The 19,717-nt window shown below is 43.5% G+C and overlaps 1 non-coding gene and 1 pseudogene across 1 annotated transcript; both read right to left on the bottom strand.

Moving 5' to 3' along the window:
• Nucleotides 1–890: 890 nt before the first annotated feature.
• On the bottom strand, nt 891–996 carry LOC144714082 (small nucleolar RNA R71). The gene has a single exon (XR_013584238.1). It is a non-coding gene; the product is annotated as a small nucleolar RNA R71 (small nucleolar RNA).
• Nucleotides 997–18,135: 17,139 nt separating this feature from the next.
• Nucleotides 18,136–19,167, bottom strand: LOC144713969 (protein EXORDIUM-like 2 pseudogene; annotated as a pseudogene).
• Nucleotides 19,168–19,717: the final 550 nt, after the last annotated feature.

The following is a 19,717-nucleotide window of genomic DNA, read 5'->3' as shown; positions in this document are numbered from 1 at the left end:
GGATCTAAAACACCAAAAAGAAAATCAAATTGAAATTCCTACTTGCCTCCCTTGGACGACACTCATACTTATCACTATACATATTAAGTAGAGTTTTATAAATTTTATTGCATAAGCCAAAAATTCACAACGACAAGGGCTAAAAAATTGCGTAATTTTCACCCCTATTTGCGGCTTATCAATTGGCGCCGTTGCCGGGGAGGCAACACTTAGGAATTCAACATATTTTTATTTGTAAACACATTGGTCAATTGTTGCTCATGAGTTTGTTAAGTCTCCTTATTATTGATTTTGATTTAAGACGGTATTTGGTTTTAACGACTAGCGAGTGTTGTGTTTGAATTTGTGGTTTTGTATGAAGCTTAGGTCTGGATTTGAATCAGGGAGCAGTGACAGAAATCCCCCTGTAGTAGATTCCACCACACCCGAGTCATCTTTCACCGAACCCACATTCGTAGAGGAGATATTGATTAGACCCGTACCAATGGACCCAATAGGTAATGGAACAGGAAACCCTGAGGTAGTTAACGATGGAAGGAGGAGGATTAGAGAGTATTCCACACCAGCAGAAACCCCCATCTTAACCAGGATATCTGCCCCGATTGGAGAAGATGTGATGTTTAGAATCGATCCACACCAATTTGAGCTATTACCTTCCTTTTTGGGGAAGGCAAACGAAGAGCCCTATGACTTCTTAGAAAAATTTTACGAAGCATGTGATAGTTGCACTTACCCCAGAATTTCCAAGGAAGTTGTGAGAATGAAAATATTCCCTCATGCTCTTAAGGATAGAGCTAAGGATTGGTTTAGAACATTGGGAACAAATTTTGAATCATGGAATGATATGGAAAAGAGCTTCTTAAAAAGATATTATACAGTGGCTAGGACAAATTCTTTCAGAAGAGAGATTAGAAATTTTCAGCAGGGAAATGATACATTTAGCGAAGCCTGGGAGAGATTGATGGGGCTCATTAGGAAGTGCCCCCACCATGGCATTCAAAAATGGGAGTTAGTGCAAATTTTTATGAAGGCTTGAATGATGTGGAGAAAGGCAGAGTTGATATCTCAAGTGGAGGAGCAATAGCTGACATGTATGAAGATGAAGCTATGGCACTACTACAAAAAATGTCTGATAATTTAGCCTATCACCAAGATGCCTCCGATCATGTTAGGGTTACCCCTCGGAAAGGTGGACTGTTGGATGTTAGAGGGGTTGAACCCCAGATTACTATGGATAGAATTGAAAAGCAGATAGGTGTAATGATGGGAAAAGCCATGGAAAAGATGAATGAAAAAATGATCTCACTATGGCAAGGTCAGAATAGCGGAGGAGCACCCAACCAAATAAATCGATGTGAAATGTGCTCAAGTGATAGCCACACCGGAGAAGAATGCCCTATGATATCAGAAGTGAATGCTATAGGTAGGCAAGAAGGGAGAAATGTCCAATGGGGAACTAGAGGAAACTTAGGAGGATGGAACAACAACAACCGACCACCCCAACAACAGTTTCAATCCAAGGCGAACAATCCCCACCACCAACAACATTATCAACCTTACCGAAATTTTTCAGATCCCACTAATGCGACTCTCACCAAGGTCATCGAGGAGCTGCAAGAAGACAAGAAGAGGATGCTCAAGCTTTTTGAAGAAATGGAGGAGAGGCATCGGAGGGAGATGGAGAAGCTCAAGGCGGAGATCTGCCTTCACAGTGGTCAACAATTTGCGCACGGGGGAGCACCGCAAGGTACGTGTGAAGACCCTATGAAGATGGGCGCCAAATCAGGTAAACTCCCTACTCAGGCCTGTATTAATCCTAGCAATTTACTTTATGTTGATGACATGTGTAGTGTAGTTAATGAGCATATTCATGACATGCATGCATTGACTGAACAACAAGAAATAGGAGAGCTGAGTGCTATATCAAAACTTAGGAGTGGGAAATAGTTGGCTAATCCATTTGCAGCTATAGAGAAACGAAATGAAGTGGAGGATAAGTTAGAGGAAGTAGAAAAGGATGAGGATGAAGGGGTAGAGGAAAATCTGGAAAAGGAACCCAACCCCAAAACATTTTGCCCACCTATCCCTTTCCCTAGTGCCTTACAAGAGAAGAAAGAAAAATCGAAAGACAGCCCACTTCTTGAGTATTTGAAAGAGGCTACGGTCAAAATTCCTGTTTTAGATGCGATCCAGTACATCCCTGATTATTCCAAATTTGTGAAAAACCTGTGTACACCTCCTAGGAAGCAAAAGAGGATTCAACTTTCTGAGAATATTAGTTCAATTTTTCTGCATGAATTACCTCAAAAGTGCAAGGATCCGGGAGCACCAGTGATCAAATGCGAAATTAGGGGGGAAGTATTCACCAAAGCCTTACTTGATTCAGGAGCAAGTGTGAATATCATGCCTAAGGCCTTATTTGAGACTTTTAAATTTGGTGAATTACAACCTGTAAATTTAGAATTGCAGTTAGTGGACGGATCAATTAGAAGACCGTGTGGACAGTTGGTGGATGTGGTGATGAAAGTAGAAAAGTGTTCATTTCCTGTCGATTTTATAGTAGTGGATGTAAAAATTTCAGGAAAAATTAGTCATGCACCGATTATTTTAGGACGGCCATTCCTAGCTACCGCAAGAGTGAACATAGATTGGAATGCAGGAAAAATTAACTTGCGCATGGGAAAAGAAGAGGTTGAGTTACCAATCTCTCAATTGATGAAGTATCCCAATAGTAGCCAGGAAGACATTTATACATGTTCCCTAGATGATGAAAATGATGAATGCCATGCTATAGGGAAAGTAATATATGAGGTGATGGCGGTGAATGAGAGTGCTTATGAGGGGGAGAAGGATGACCATGGTGAAATGAAGGGTGAAAACATGAATAACTACAGATCTACGCCCACTGACGAATTAGAATTGAAACCTCTTCCTTCTCACCTTAAATATGTTTTTTTAGGTCCAAGAAAGACATATCCATTAATCATCTCTTCAACCCTCACTTTAGAGCAGGAAGTTAACCTATTAGATGTATTACGACAGCATAAGAGCGCTATTGGATGGACCATAGACGACATCAAGGGAATTAGTCCTGATATCTGTCAGCATAGAACTTTTTTCGAGGAAGGATCCAAACCATCAGTTCAGCATCAACGTAGATTAAATCCTTATCTTTACGATGTGATGTCAAAGGAGATTACCAAATGGCTGAAAGCAGGATTCATTTACCCAATTTCAGATAGTAAGTGGGTGAGTCCAATTCATGTAGTACCTAAAAAAATAGGGATTACTGTCCAAAAGAATCAGGATGGAGAAGAGATCCAGACGAGGGTAGCATCGAGTTGGCGAGTATGCATAGATTACCGAAAGTTAAATCTAGCAACAAAAAAAGACCATTATCCTCTACCTTTTATTGATCAAATACTTGAAAAATTAGCTGGACAGAGTTTTTACTGTTTCTTGGATGGGTACTCAGGATATAATCAAATTAGCATTCATGAAAGTGACCAAGATAAAACTACGTTCACATGTCCTTTAGGAACATTTGCTTTTAGAAAAATGCCATTTGGACTTTGTAATGCACCAGCAACCTTTCAAAGGTGTATGAGTGCAATGTTTTTTGATCTAATTGGTACATGTCTTGAAGTTTTCATGGATGACTTATCCGTGTTTGGTGAATCTTTTGGGTCTTGTTTGTCTAACTTGGATAAAGTGTTACAGATTTGCGAAGAAAACAAGTTAGTGCTCAGTTGGGAGAAATCCCATTTTATGGTGGACAGGGGGATCGTCCTAGGTCATCATATCAGCAAGGAGGGGCTGGCTGTGGACAAGGCAAAGATCGAGATCATCAAGGAGCTTCCACTTCCATCGACCCTAAAGCAACTTAGGGGTTTTTTGGGCCATGCCGGCTTTTATCGTCGCTTTATTAAAGATTTTGCTAAAGTGGCTAAACCTCTCACTTTGATTCTATCTAAAGACAAAGAACTTATTTTGAATGATGAATGCAATTTGGCTTTTAATTTGATTAAAGAAGCATTAGTTACGGCTCCCATCTTACAAGCTCCAAATTGGAGTGAACCCTTTGAGATTTTTTGTGATGCTTCAGATTATGCAGTGGGAGCTGTTTTGGGACAACGCAAAGACAAGAAACCGACAGCTATTTATTATGCAAGTAAGACTCTCGACGCCGCTCAGGTAAATTACTCTACCACAGAGAAGGAATTACTTGCAATTGTCTTTGCTTTGGATAAATTTCGATCTTACCTAATAGGGAATAAGATTATAATCTTTTCAGATCATGCTGCACTTAAACATTTGTTAAGTAAGAAAGAGACAAAACCTAGATTAATGAGATGGATCCTACTTATGCAAGAATTCGACATTGAAATTAAAGACAGGCGGGGAGTGAATAATTGTGCGGCTGATCACCTCTCCCGCCTATCATTGCCAGCCCTAACTCCCATCACAGATTCTTTTCCTGACGAGCATATTTTAGAAATTTCTACACGGAAATTGCCTTGGTATGCTCATATAGTAAACTACTTAGTAACCGGGCAATTTCCACAAGGTTGGAATTATGATGATAGAAAAAAGTTTTTTAAGGATATCAAGTATTACTATTGGAATGAGCCTGAATTATTTAGATTGGGCGTCGATCAAATTTTTAGGAGATGTATACCCGAGGATGAACAATAGAGAGTCTTGGAATCGTGTCACTCATCCTTGTGCGGAGGACACTACGCCTCCAAGATAACGGCACATAAGGTCCTACAATGTGGATTTTATTGGCCTCATCTTCATCGGGATGCATATGAATTCTGCAAGAGATGCATTCGATGTCAAGCGGTGGTCAATGTAAGTCGCAATGCCTCTATGCCTTTAAACCCTATCCTTGAAGTTGAGTTGTTTGATCTTTGGGGCATTGATTTCATGGGACCCTTTCCTCCTTCTTTGGGCTATGAATATATTTTGGTAGGTGTTGATTATGTCTCTAAGTGGGTAGAAGCCATACCAACACAAAAAAATGATCATAAAGAAGTTGTTAAATTTGTCAAGGATAATATTTTCTCTCGGTTTGGATGCCCACAAGCCATTATTAGCGATGGTGGAACTCATTTCAATAACAAAGTCTTTAAATAATTGTTAAAACGATATGGAGTTCATCATCGGCTTACCACTCCGTATCATCCTCAAGCCAATGGCCAAGTGGAAGTCTCCAATAGAGAAATTAAAAAAATCTTGAAGAAAATTATTAACCCTAATGGAAAGGATTGGTCGAGCAAGTTGCCGGATGCGTTATGGGCATATCGGACGGCATATAAAACCCCGTTAGGAATGTCGTCATTCAGGTTGGTGTTTGGAAAAGCTTGTCATCTCCCTTTAGAGATCGAACATCGCGCTTTATGGGCTATCAAGAAACTTAACTTATCGTTAGATGATGCAGGTGACCATCGCTTATTGCAGCTGCATGAATTGGAGGAGTTGCATAACGAAGCATACGAAAATTCACGCATCTACAAAGCCAAGATGAAAGCATTCCATGATCAACACATACACAGGAAGGTTTTTGCCTATGGCCAAAAAGTATGGTTATATAATTCTCGACTTAAACTATTTCCAGGAAAGCTTAAATCAAGATGGGATGGACCTTATGTAGTATGTCAACATTTCGACAATGGGTCTGTTCTCCTTCGAGATCCAACACATGGAGCTGAATTCAAGGTCAATGGGCAGCGTTTGAAACCCTTCCTTGAACACGAGCCGCACCCCCCTAATGAAGACATTTCTTTAGAAGCGGCGACATCACCCTCTACTTAAGAGCATCAATAAGATTTGTTTTCTTTTCATTACGTTTTAGGATTCATTTTTTCTTTGCATTATTTTCTTTTACTATTATAGCTCCTTACTTTTGTTGCATCTCTTGTGGTAACTTTGACCAGGTTGCGGGAGTATGTAATTCAGCAAATCCGAGTTATCGCCAGGATCTCTTGTTCATAATGCTAAAGGGCCCCATATCCTCCATATCATTGTTTGCCCCTCTAACCTCAATTTTATTCTTCATGATTTTAGTAGCTTTGCATTGAGGACAATGCAGGTTTTAGTGGGGGGGAGATAGATCATTTTTAGGTGACAAACTATGGTTCATGCATTTAATTTTACAGAATTCTACATGAAGTGAACCTGTTTTTTTTTAACAATCTTTAGCATGCACAGTCATGAATTAATTTTCTTTCATCCAATGGTTTGGGAACAAGTGTGGAGAAGTTAGGCTCCTAGAGCGGATCAAGAACATGTTGAGGTGCAACACAAGTGATTTTGGGCGATGTGGATTCAATTTCAAATTGGGGAGGGTGTCTAGTAGGTGATTAGATGATGGAAAGTCAAGGGTAGAAGCTCTATGCTTCAAAGGGGAGTGACGAGTGAACTGAGAGCCCCCATTCCATCAACTCTAATAGTCGATCCCACTTATGCATTTCGTCTCCCCATTAGCCTACTTTCATTCCAAAATAGTGAGCAGCCATTCTCCGAGTCCTATGCACAGAATCCACCACCTCATTCACCTTATTGTTCCACACGCTTCACGCCATATCCATCACAACTTGACTCCACCACCTTGCTTCCGCTACCGAGGATATGCTTATCTCCCAAGTACGTCTATCTCCCTTTCCACGGTATCACTACGATATTGTGTCTTTGTATCTTTTCTGTCAATAATTCGCTCTGCATCATCTAAATCTCATTCTTCTATCTCTTCTCCCTAGACCAATATGATTGTTATGACACTCATGCTAGTTGTGATAAAATATTTGAAAAACCATTCAAGTCATGGAAAGTGTTTCATTTGTTGTTATCCTCCTTGTTTGATATACCAAAAAAAAAAGAGTTTGAAAAAAAAAAAAAAGACAAGAGGAATGAGAAGAAGACAAAGAGAAAGGAGGGGTTTGACTTGCACCATTTCTGGTTTTGACTTTCAATTCAGGGCAAGATTGTCTTTATTCTCTATATCATCACATTGGTCTCATCTCTTCTATCTCCCTCACTTCTTCTAAAAATCTTGGGAGTACGTTATCCAAGGTAGCACCGCACCCGTTGGACCATAAATCTCTCATTGTTCATGCTCACCCTAATTCTTTCACGAAGTCTCATTCTCCCCCATCACAACTCTATCATAGATTCTTCTCGTTGTGTTCCATATTCTGTGCTCAACAGGAGGAGGAAATGGCTTCTTCTATTCTTAGGAAAGAGAAAAGGCTAATGGAGAGGCAAGTACTAGGTGGCCGCCACCCCGGGAGAGAGTGATCTTGCTCGCTAGAGATGTGAGGCCAGCTGCACATGAGTGGAGAGAGTTTACCTGAGGAGTATAGCGTCATACCTAGAAACAAGTACACTCCCTTCTCATCCACTTAGGCATCCAAGCCAAGGAGAAAGAAACCCCACATTCCTGAAAAGGTCGGGGCTCAAAATGTCATTTAGTGTTTTAGTTCGGCTTGTGATTGATACCCTTAACACTTCCCACACTTGTTGTCTGACCTACAGGATGAAAGAGATGATAATTCAGCAAAGTACTTAGATGTTGCTAAGGGACTAGCAATGTCTAAGTAGGGGGGTATATGATAACACCCTAATTTTGGTCTTTATTTCATGTTATTAGCATGATTTATGCATTTAAAAGGCTTAAATTTGGGTTGTTATCATATATTTACACAAAAATAATGCTTCCAAGTAATTTCTGATTTTTCCCTAATTTTATGTTAATTATATGAATTTTTAAGGATTTATTGAAGCTTGAAATAATTATTTTTGGATTAGAAGAATTATTCCTTGATTCCCCGGCAACGGCGCCAATTGATAAGCCGAAAATAGGGATGAAAATTACGCAAATTTTTAGCCCTTGTCGTTGTGAATTTTTGGCTTATGCAATAAAATTTATAAAACTCTACTTAATATGTATATTGATAAGTATGAGTGTCGTCCAAGGGAGGCAAGTAGGAATTTTAATTTGATTTAATTTTTGGTGTTTTAGATCCTAATTAGAGTGAATTTGATCTTCAATGAGGATCAAGTCACCCTAATTAGGTGAAAATTTAGAGAGGGGGGTAGGAGAGATGGGAAGATTAGAAGAATTAAGAGCTCTAAATTTCCTTCTTTGATCCTAATTAAAGGATCCAAGAAATCATTTAGAGAGGTTGAAAGATGGTTCTTAAAATGAGTTGGATTGATTTTTCAGATTGATAATTCAGAACTAAAATGGGGTAAATTGAGACTTCTAACAATTAAAACTAAATTTTTTTATAATTTTCTTTTGTAATGCAATTGAATGCCCAGGTAAAATTCCTCAATTTCTCCTCTCAATCCTAATCAGGGCTTGTACATGCCGCTCAAGCCAAGCGATTTAGAAGTTCAGACTAGAATGGAGATGAAGAAACAAACAACTTAACCTATTTCATTCAAAATGCACAAAAGTTTGAATACAATGAAAGAAAAAAATACCAAAACTGTTGATCCAGGCTGGGACTCCTCTCTGTCTTGCAGCTGTGATGAAGCACCCTCCAGAATGAGCTCCCCCTCTCGAAATTCGGCTTTTATACTTAGGTTATAGGGTAAAAATCACCATTTTACCCCCGTTTAGTACTTAATATTTATCTATCAATGTAGGCTAGATCTGAATGATCTAACCATACAGATAGAAATAGGGGATCAAGACGAACAAATCCATAAAAAAATCATCTCAATCGGACTTCAGGATCAAAAGTTATTAATAAATCAATTTTAAACCAATTTAATCCATTGGATTTAAAATTGATTTATTTATTAGTTTCGTTTTTAAACACGCAATGACGTGTCTCTCTCTCATTCGCTGGCGCATTTTGAATCCTCCTTTTTGCAGAAAAGTCCTTAAAAAGCCTGGAATTGCTTTTGGACGCCGCCCAAAAGTAATTGCGTATATGCCCCTAGCGCACTCTCTCTCCTCCGATTTCTCCTAAAACATTAAAAATATATATTAAAAATTGCAATAAAACCCTGAATGATTTTAAATAGGATCTTTACGCCTGCCGTGGCGACCGAGAGCTGTTTTCAGGGTCTTTTTGCAACGAAACGTTGCAAAAAGGCCCCGAAAAGTCTAGAAATTGCATAAATACATTTTTTTCTCCTATAAATATGCCCTTTTTTCATAGAATAAATGCATTTCTTCTTGAAATAAATCCCTGAAAATTCCTAAAAATTCGTAAAAAATTCTAGAAAAATTTAGAAAATTCCCTGATTAATTCCCATGTTGATAAATGTCGAAATAAACTTTTTAATGTGCCATTTTTATCCAAAAATAATTATTTCGAGCTTCAATAAATCCTTAAAAATTCATATAATTAACAGAAAATTAGGGAAAAATCAGAAATTACTTGGAAGCATTATTTTTGTGTAAATATATGATAACAACCCAAATTTAAGCCTTTTAAATGCATAAATCATGCTAATAACATGAAATAAAGACCAAAATTAGGGTGTTATCAATGCCCCAGGATCGTCTTCGGAGATGTCAACCTCGTCAGCAACATCACCGCCGGTTTGCACCCAGCCCACACGGCAAGCTAAAGCGACGACACGCACGCCCAGATTCAAATATCCCGGGTAACGAGCCCCTTATCTTCTATTTTCCTTCATCGTTTCATTTGGACTTCACCGGCGTTTCTTTCCTTTGTGTCATTTCTATCTTCTGTTTTTTTGCCTCTTTATCTCGCCTTACTCGTTTTTTTGCAATGTCCAAAATTCTGATATTTGCAACACTTTACCTTAGACTTATCACAAGTATTTCTGTCTTCTTAATTGGAGGAGTTGAAAGAGTTTCTTCCTCTCCTCTCCCAATGTTTCTTCCCCTGCCTCTGCCACGGCCTCGTCCGGAAGAACTCTGACCAATAACATATTTCTTTGTTTTAGCCGATGTTCTCATCAAGATCACTTGTTCCTCTTTTCTAGCTTAATTCTCCCACCACTTCCTTTCATCCAGCCTAAGCTCATGAACTTTGAGAGAGCTGATCAATTCCTCCATGCTCATAGTACTTAAATTTCCAAATTGCTCGAGAGAAAGAGTCAAAGCACCATGCCTTGACTGCTTAGCCTTGAGAAGTTTGCCCACCACTTCTCTTTCAGATACTCTTTATCCAAGACTCCTTAATTCTCCCACCAATTTTGTGAACATCTGAGAAATCTGCTAGGCTTTCATCTTTCTTCATTGAAAGATTCTGATAACACCCTAATTTATGTCTTTATTTCATGTTATTAGCATGATTTTATGCATTTAAAGAGCTTAAAATGGGGTTGTTATCATATATTTACAAGAAAATAGTGTTTTCTAGTGATTTATGCTTTTTCCCTAATTTTCTGTTAATTCTATGAATTTTAAAGGATTTATTGAAGCTCGAAATAATTATTTTTGAATGAAAATGTCATATTTAATAATTTATTTCGACATTTATCAGCATGGGAATGAATCAGTGGAATTTATAGAATTTTCTAGAATTTTTTACGAATTTTTAGGATTTTTCTGAGATTTATTTGAAGAGGAAATGTATTTATTTCAAGGAAAAAAAGTATATTTATAATAGAAAAAGAAGTCTTTTATTATTTTCGAACTTTCAAGGGCCTTTTTGCGAACTTTCGTTGCAAAAAGACCCTGAAAACAGCTCTCGGCCGCCACTGCAGGCGTAAAGATTGAATTTAAAATTTTACAGGGTTTTATTGCAATTTTTAATATATATTTTTAATTTTTTTAAGAGAAATCGGAGGAGAGAGAGTGCGCCAGGGGCATATACGCAATTACTTTTTGGCGGCGTCCAAAAGCAATTTCAGGCTTTTTAAGGACTTTTCTGCAAAAAGGAAGATTCAAAATGCGCCAGCCAATGAGAGAGCGACACATCATTGCGTGTTTAAAAACGAAATTAATAAATAAATCAATTTTAAATCCAATGGATTAAATTGGTTTAAAATTGATTTATTAATAACTTTTTGATCCTGAAGTCTGATTGAGATTATTTTTTTATGGATTTGTTCGTCTTGATCCCCTCTTTCTATCTGTATGGTTGGATTGTTCGGATCCAGTCTACATTGATAGATAAATATTAAGTACTGAACGGGGGTAAAATGGTGATTTTTACCATATAACCGAAGTATAAAAGCTAAATTTCGAGAGGGGGAGCTCATTCTTGATGGTTCTCTATCACAGCTGCAAGACAGAGAGGAGTCCCACCCTGGATCAAGTTATCTGGTAGTTTTTCCTTGATTGTATTTGGATTTGTGCATTTTGAATGAGATTAGTTCAATTTCTTGTTTCTTCTTCTTGGTTTTGATCTGAAATTCTAAATCGCTTGGCTTGAGCGGCATGTACAAGAACTGATTAAGATTGAGAGGATAATTTCAGGGATTCAACTAAGCATTCAACTGGATTCCAAAGAAAAACTCTAAAAAAATTACTTTTAATCCTTAGGAGATTAAATTACCCCCATTTCAGTGCTGAATTATCAAAGTTGCAAAAACAAACCAAACTCAAATTAAAAATTCCCTTTTAACCTCTCTAATTGATCTCTTGGATCCTTTTATTAGGATCAAAGAAGCCAATTTAGAGCTCCATATTTCTTCTATTCATCTCAACTCTTCTACCACCCTTTCTAAATTCTCATCTAATTAGGGTGACTTGATCCTCATTGAAGATCAAATTCAGTTTAATAAGAGTGAAACGACCAATACAATCACCAAATCGAATTCCTTACTAGCTTCCCTTGGACGACACTCATACTTATCACTATACGTCTTAAGTGGAGTTCTTATAAATTTTATTGCATAAGCCAAAATCCACAACGACAATGGGCTAAAAATTGCATAGTTTTTACCCCTATTTTCGGCTTATCATATTCTCTCCTCTCAGTCCTTGTGCATGACACTGAATGACTCTTTCCACTCTAAGATTTTAAAATCTTCAGGATCTCCTAGAGCCCCGTTCTCTTCAAGATGTACCTCCATTCTCATTGCTTGTTGCAACCTGATCTGCGGGAAGAATCTTTGGGAGCCAAGCTTCAGCTACACATTACTTTTCAGCCATCGTCGTTGGCTCTCATTTCCTGAGCCCACTCGAGATGAAAGAGAGAACGAACAATAGAAGTGTTGGTGGTGACAACATCAACGTACCATCATCAGACGTGATGCCACCATCACCCGAGACGTCCGGCATCCTGACTCGTCATCAACGCCGACTGGAGAATCGCCATGATGGCGACCACATCAACGCACTAGTGACGGACGCGTCTCCACTAACACATGAAATGTCCTGCGTCATGACCCGTCAACAACGACAAGTGCAAAACTGCCCTTTGACATGACATGTCGACACGTCGTCGCGTCTTTGATGGTTATTTTATTTCTTATTTTGTCTTTCCTCCAAGGCCTATATGTAGGTCAATGTTGCAAGAAACACTTGGTGAATCTATTTTCAAGAATTGAAGTTTTTCTTCTTGGAAGATTTGCCCTATTCTCCCCGTTCCGTTCTGGTCGCCGCTGCTGCATTGGCCACCCGTGGCCGCCGCCCCGCACCCTTGGCCGCAGCCCTACGCCCCGGCCATCCACTCCCTTGGGCGTTGCCCTGTGCCTTGGGCGCCCGCGCCCTGCGCCCTTGGCCGCTGCCATGCGCCCTTGGCCGCTGCCCTGCACCCCGGTCGCCCGCACCCTTGGCCGTCGCCCTACGCCTCAGTCACCAGCGCCCTACGCCCTTGGCCGCTGCCCTACGCCTCGGTCGCTCGCTGATGACTTTAATTATGTCATAAAATAATCAGGGATTTGCCATTAATCAAAGCATCAATTGCATACATTAATTCCATATTTACCATTATTTGCATGCATTATTTTCATATTTACTAACCCCACTTGGTTCAGCGAATCAAGTGGATTAGATCTCACCTTTCATCTCAATGCAGTACAGATGTGGATAAAATCCAATGAAGAAGGCACCTGATTAAGCAAGACTTGAACAAAATTTACAAGAAGAAACCTGATGTGATACGACGACGGCCGGGATCGATCGGCGCGTTTCACGTCACAGGGTTATGATGCGAATGTATGGGATGTAAGCCGAATGATGAGAAAATACGAATGAGCAGATAAGGACTTGACGGATAGCGACGTCGGCCGTACCGATCAATGAGAGACGAGTGAACCTAAGATCAAACTCCCAATGACCCGCTGGACCTACTAGACGTCTACTAAGTGAGGGGCATCTAACAGCCCTGGAGCGTTCGGCGTCCAAGTCGGATGACAGTCCGTCTACCACAAGAATCCCTATGCTCGACAAGGTGGCTAGTCCTATCCGATGATGTTCGAGAATATCACGGTAGCGGACGCGATAGGGGAAGACGAGACTGTCGAAGATAATAATACTGGAGTTTATAGAGGGGAGACGAGACTGACCTTTGTATCGCTTAGTCCAAGGCGTCCAAGTCGCCGGCGGATGCTTAGTGTCGGTCGTGCGGACGAGTGTCGTTGGCGAGACAAAACCGGTGCGGACGGTGCGGTCGTAACTACCAGCAGAGAGCTCAGTCCACGGGAGGCGAGCAACAAAAGTCGGAGCAGACCACGCACAAGGCACGCGCCTGGCTGGCGCACCGCGCAGTCGTGTCGGCAGCAAGACAGCCAACCAAGCATCGTGGGAATAGTCGTGGGGTGGGGCAGAAAACCAAGTAATCGGTTATGGCGTGAGGTGGGAATCAAGAAATCAAGAAAGATGAGGGCGAAGGGGAGAACGAAGGGGAATCAAGGAGATATGGTGAGATCAAGAAATCAAGAAATCATGAAATCAAGAAATCAAGAAATCAAGAAATCAAGGGGAAAGAAAGTGGGTGATCAAGAAAGACAAGAGGATGCGGTTGGGGATCAAGAAACGATGGGGAAAGGAGGGTGGGTGATCAAGAAAGGCAAGATGAGGCGGTTGGGAATCAAGAAACGTTGGGAGAAAGGAGGGTAGGCGATCAAGAAAGGCAAGACGAGGCGGTTGGGAATCAAGAAACGATGGGGAAAGGGGGGTGGGCGATCAAGAAAGGCAAGACGAGGCAGTTGGGAATCAAGAAACGATGGGGAAAGGAGGGTGGGCGATCAAGAAAGGCAAGACGAGGCGGTTGGGAATCAAGAAACGATGGGGAAAGGGGGGGGCGATCAAGAAAGGCAAGACGAGGCGGTTGGGAATCAAGAAACGATGGGGAAAGGAGGGTGGGCGATCAAGAAAGGCAAGACGAGGCGGTTGGGAATCAAGAAACGATGGGGAAAGGGGGGTGGGCGATCAAGAAATGGTGGAAGGGTGGAAAAAGGTACCAAGAAATGGCTTTCTTGAACTATAACAACCAAGAACCCTCTAAGAAAGAGGAGTTCTTGACGGATCTGGGGTGTGCTCCCTCGACGGAGCAGATTTCCCCGGTTGATGGCGTGTCGGCGACGCTTCTTGAATCTCCCAAGACCCCCGGAGTAATCTCGACGAAGGCCTCTTTCGATTCATGGTGGCGGCTTCTTGAAACTCTTTCCTCGCACCGGAGTGATCTCGGCGGCGCGCTTTAACACATCTCCTCGGAGTGATCTCGACGGGGAGGCGTGGGCTCTACCACGGAGTGATCTCAACGTGGGGTGGGGCTAGCCAAACCCCTACACTACTCTCACGATAGGGGAGACGAATTGTGAATAAACTTTTCAACAATGACTCCCAGGTGTTCCTTGGGCATGCCATCCCCTTATATAGTGAGGATGGGTGCCAAGTGAACGTGGGAGAGGACGAACCGTCGCGAGACGTGGTTCGGCCTCCCTTACAAATTCAAAATACAAACATAAAAAGTAAAAATGACGAGGACGGGGCCCAACAACATTGGCCCAGTCCACGAATCCAAAAATACAAACACACATGAAAATAAGCATAAGTAAAAAGATAAAAGTTCTTACGCGGGGTACTTAAACCCCGGGTGGCGAGCGTCGGCGCGAGCTGCTCGGCGTGGCTGACGACATCCCGTCGTGTCATCCTCGAGATGGTCCTTCGTCATCGTGGCGTCGTCCTCGAGATGGTCCTCCATCAAAACCCTAAAAAGCCCAAGAAGCCCAAAAGACCAAGAAGCCCAAGGGAGGAACCTATAAACAATCCTTCAAAGAGTCATTTGGGGGCTGTCTAGAATTTTTGTCTAAACAGGTTAGGCTTGGAGAAGAAGAGTTCTACAGACCCTCCAAGAGCTGATGAGCATTGGAGTTGGGAGGAGAAGCAAGCTGAGGCATAACCTGAGCAAGACGATCACCACCTCGCCGGAAGGAACGTGACACAAGGTTGGTGTGATTGTTTTGGTGTCAAAGAGTGTGTTCTTCTCCCTCTAAGGCAATCTAGGTTGGGTTGGAAAGCACAATCCGTGCATTTCCAGCATTTTCCAACTGAAATTGTTGTTCGTTTTACTTAATCTGAAGTTTTTGTTCAGCTTTGTTCTTGTGATTCTCTTATTCCCATCTATCTTTCATTCCCATCCATCCTCCATTTCCATCTATCTTCCAATTCCATCCATCGTTCATCTTCTCTGTTCGTCAGCTCACTAGAGAGCTTAAGAAGCACTGAGTGCAGGCACGCCCGCGCGCAAGCCCGCGCCGCACGTAGGCCGCGCGCAGCTGAGGCAGCGCGCAAGCCCGTGCCGCACGCAGGCCGCGCGCAGCTGAGGCCACACGCAGACATCACTGCGCGCAAGCCCGCGTGCAGCCTGCCCTCGCCCTAGATTACATGCGTAGGCCTGTAAGGGAACGAGGCCGAAGGCCCTTCAGCATTTTCTGAAGATTAGATTTTCTAAAATCTAATCCTCTGCAGAAGGACCTAGAAGAAGCTATTTAAGATTTCTGTAAAATCAATTTATCTGCTGGAGTTCTTGATAAGTGGATTTACTGGATAATATTTTACAGAGTTTTACTGAAGATATTTGAATTGATTGTTAGAACAAATTACAGAGATCTGATAACATAAGTTAAATTGAAAAGGAATTACTACTACATTACTTGATCCTACTGGTTCGACACCTTACTCGCACTAAGGCTGTGAGGTTGATTTTTATTATCGATTAGTTCAAATACTCACTTGACTAACTAGTAAAAAACCAGAAAAAAACAGCACAATTTGTGCTTATCACTCCCGCCCTTGGCCGCCGCCTGCGCCCTATGCCATCGGTCGCCCGTGCCTAGGCTCATGGCCACTCGCGCCTTTGGCCGCCGCCTGCGCCTTGGTCGCCCACACCCTGCACCCTCGTGCGCCCGCGCCCTTGGCCACAACCATTCACCCTAGCCGCCTACGCCCCGCGCCCTCAGTCGCCCGCGCGCATAACGGTCACGCCCGCTGCAGCTCGCGCCCGCGCCCTTGGCCATACACTCCTTTGGCCGTCCGCACCCTCGGCCGCTCATCCCCTTGGCTGGAGCGTCCTCGGCTACCTACGCCCACTGCCGTCCTCGCTCTCTTCTCCTGCCACTCGCTTGCGCATCTCCATCAACGGGTCGTCCCTTCTTCGTGCTCGTCAACGACACTCTGAGAATTCCCGCAACCATGTCACGCACTATCTGGTGTTGAGGTATTTCTACACTCTTTGGTGTTCCGTGTTCTTCATCTAGTGTTCCTCGAGAGTTTATCAACCGTCGTCGGGTTTGATTTGGATTTTGAATCTTCAAGCGACTAGTTGAGTACGTTTTTGAATCTTTTAGCAAACGACCGTTCGAATTTATTGATTTTGGTACTTGGTATCATCGCAGTGGTTGAAGACAGTACTCCCGCCCTCGACGAGGAAAGGGGCTGCACCATCACTATTTCATCGGATTTAATTCTTCGGATTCGGTCGTGTGATATGTGGTCTGGTTTTATCCTACCCGTTCCCCAGTCGTCCCAACATCCAGTACCCGCCTTCACCCCATCCTCGTCTCCTCTAGTCATCCTGCATCAAGTGTGTAAGTCATTTCATCTTGAGTTGAAAAACAACTTCAAATGACTCAAGTAGAGTTCTAAGGGGACCAATTGTTTGACACTTAACATAGACCATCATGCAGTCCAGCGTTATCGTTCGCTATCCTGAGTAGGGATGGGAAGTTCATGTTTCGATGTTGAATGAACATTGTTTGATGACAAACGAAAAGATGAAAATTTTGGTTTCTGTTCGTATTCGTTGGTGGACGAACACGAACGCTCCACTTTTTTAAAATGTATGATCAGAGAGATAGAGATAGAGAGAGAGAGAGCAAGGGGGAGGGGAGCCCAGGGGAGGGGGCAGGGAGCGAGAGAGAGATAGAGAGAAATGAGAGAGGGATCAAAGGGGAAGGGAGCACAAGAGGCGGGGTGGGAAGCGAGAGAGAGAGAGAGAGAGAGAGAGGCTGGATGGGGGGGCAGGGGGTAAGAGAGAGGGGCAGGGAGAGAGAGAGGGTGGTGGAGAGAGAGAGGGAAGCACGGCCGCACACGGTAGGGCACGGGAAAGGGGGGGTGGGGAGATTGAGATTTGGGGAGAGAGAGAGGGGGCACGGGAGAGAGAGTGGGGAGACTGAGGGAGGGAGGGGAGAGGTTGGGCCACGGGAGACTGGGAGGGAGGGTGGGAGAGAGAGATTCCCGATTCTCCCGATTCACCATATATTCGTGTCCCATTTGGTTATGATAGGTATCCAGACGATTTTATCCTTTTCGTGGATTGTATAAAATAAATAAAGAACATAGAATACATAAATATATCCAGCGCTCTACAGCATACCCGAAATAACAACAAATCATCTCTAAATATCAATCTGCCACCTTAGGATAGAGTTTTCTGGTTCTTACCCGGTGAGGAACGCTCCAACAAAAGTAGTACGAAGAGATAATAAACTCGGGCCATGATGAAAGAGGTTTCCGAACGTCTCCTTGGCGCAGGGTTGTCGTTTTTCGCCTTTTGTGGTAGCACGCGTTTCGATAACCCTACGATGACTACTATTTGTGTTGCCCCCTTCGGCCTTCAGCAAAGTTAAAACCTCTGCGGACAGTCTTTTACCCTTTGCCGAATATGAGGAGGTGCAGCTGGCAAGCCCTATCTGTTGACCTTCACCTTTCTCTCTTCAGAATGACCTCACGTCTTAACGATTCCCATGCATCGCGGAGTTAATGCATTTAATATAAAAACGCTACAGTACGATGGCGGGTCTAATCATGAGGAAAGAAAGAGGCGAGGAGATATTGATTCGTATTTACATCATGACAATGACAAGGAAAGTAAAGGGTGTGGCGTCGCATCAAACGACGCAGCGGGAGGTCTTGGGGTCCCAGACGGCGGGGAGAAGGAACTTGCGGCCGGAGGGGCCGGCGGCGTTGAAGTTGCCGCCGGTGGCGGGGTCGGCTTTCAAGTATCCGGGGAAGCCCGGGTACGCGCCGTGCCCGAAGATCCCCGCGCAGGCGGAGGCCGCCTCCAAAGGCGCTTCCTTGGGCCCCTGGTAGTAGCCATCTCCAAAGGGATTGGTCGCCGTCGCCGCCAGCATCGCCGCCAGGTTTATCACCATTCCGTCCGCGCCGACGTCGCCGTTGGGCGCCACCAGCGGCGGCGTCTGCGGCCCGTAGATGGGCTGGTGGAAGGGCCACGCGCACTGACCCGGGCACTGCGTCTCCGCGTTACCCACCCAGACGAACGGCGAGCCCCCGGGCCGCCGCCCGTGGGTTCCGCACCGGCTCACGCAGAATCCCTCCACCGGCACGTCCGCCGCAGTGAGAACGACCGCGATCGCACCGCGCCGCCGGACCACCGCGGCCAGCCGCCGGACGTCTGTCTTGTTCGTTGTCTGGGTGGCGCTGAGGTGATGCTGGCGGCCTAGCGTGAGAACGACGGCGGCGCCGTTGTAGGCCTCGGTGGTCCGCCACCAGGACACGACGGACGGCGCCGGCGGTCCGTCGGCGGAGAGGGAAGAGAGGAAGGCGACGATGATGGCTCGCTGGGCCGCGGCGAAGTCGCCGAACCAGACGAGCTCGAGGGTATAGTTCCCCTTCAGAAGAGTCCCGTTGTGGTACTCGAGAACCAGCGGTGGCTGCTTCAGTAGAACCGCCGCCGCCGGCCATGGCGCCACCATTAGAACTGCTATCTCGAGGAGGAAGAAGACCCGGGTTGCCATTTCTCTACTATGAATGAGGATTGCAGAAGAAGCTCGGTGGGTTTTTATAGCCAGTTCGGAAAGCCCAGTGAGAAGGGGGGAAGTCAGATGATCAAGGACGAGAATAACCCTGCTTTAGTGTACAGTTTTGAGGGGGGAGAGTGTACAATTTTGTTTCTGGCAGTCGGTTTGGCCACAAGACTGCCAACTACTCTCTGGTTGGCATTTCCAACGTTTCCGTCTTTGTCCTGCCCTGACTACTTCTCTTTTTGAAACTTTTATTCCCGCTAAAAAACAAAGGTCTCAGAGTGCCGTCAGAATTGGATGATATGAGCATATGTTCATGTATTGTTCCATATTCAATTCATTAAAAACTGAAAGTCTTCGGCCATTACTGTGTTGTACTGCTCTGGTTGTATTCTCTCCCCATTTGAAGGAAACGGAGATTGATGAAGCTCTGGGTATCCGCGTTTCATCAGTATTGAAGGATGGACTAATATTTTCTGGATTGTTTCCTCTTCTTGTTGGTGGGCATTGACAACGATAAAATCCATTATGGAATCGCGATGCCATAATGATTTTTGTGTGCCATTCA

This window comes from Wolffia australiana, chromosome 16 (assembly GCF_029677425.1).
Source record: "Wolffia australiana isolate 7733 chromosome 16, ASM2967742v1".
In the NCBI taxonomy this organism is placed as follows: Eukaryota; Viridiplantae; Streptophyta; class Magnoliopsida; order Alismatales; family Araceae; genus Wolffia; species Wolffia australiana.
The sequence above is the reverse complement of the archived record's forward strand: the minus strand, read 5'-3'. Positions and strand labels throughout refer to the sequence as shown.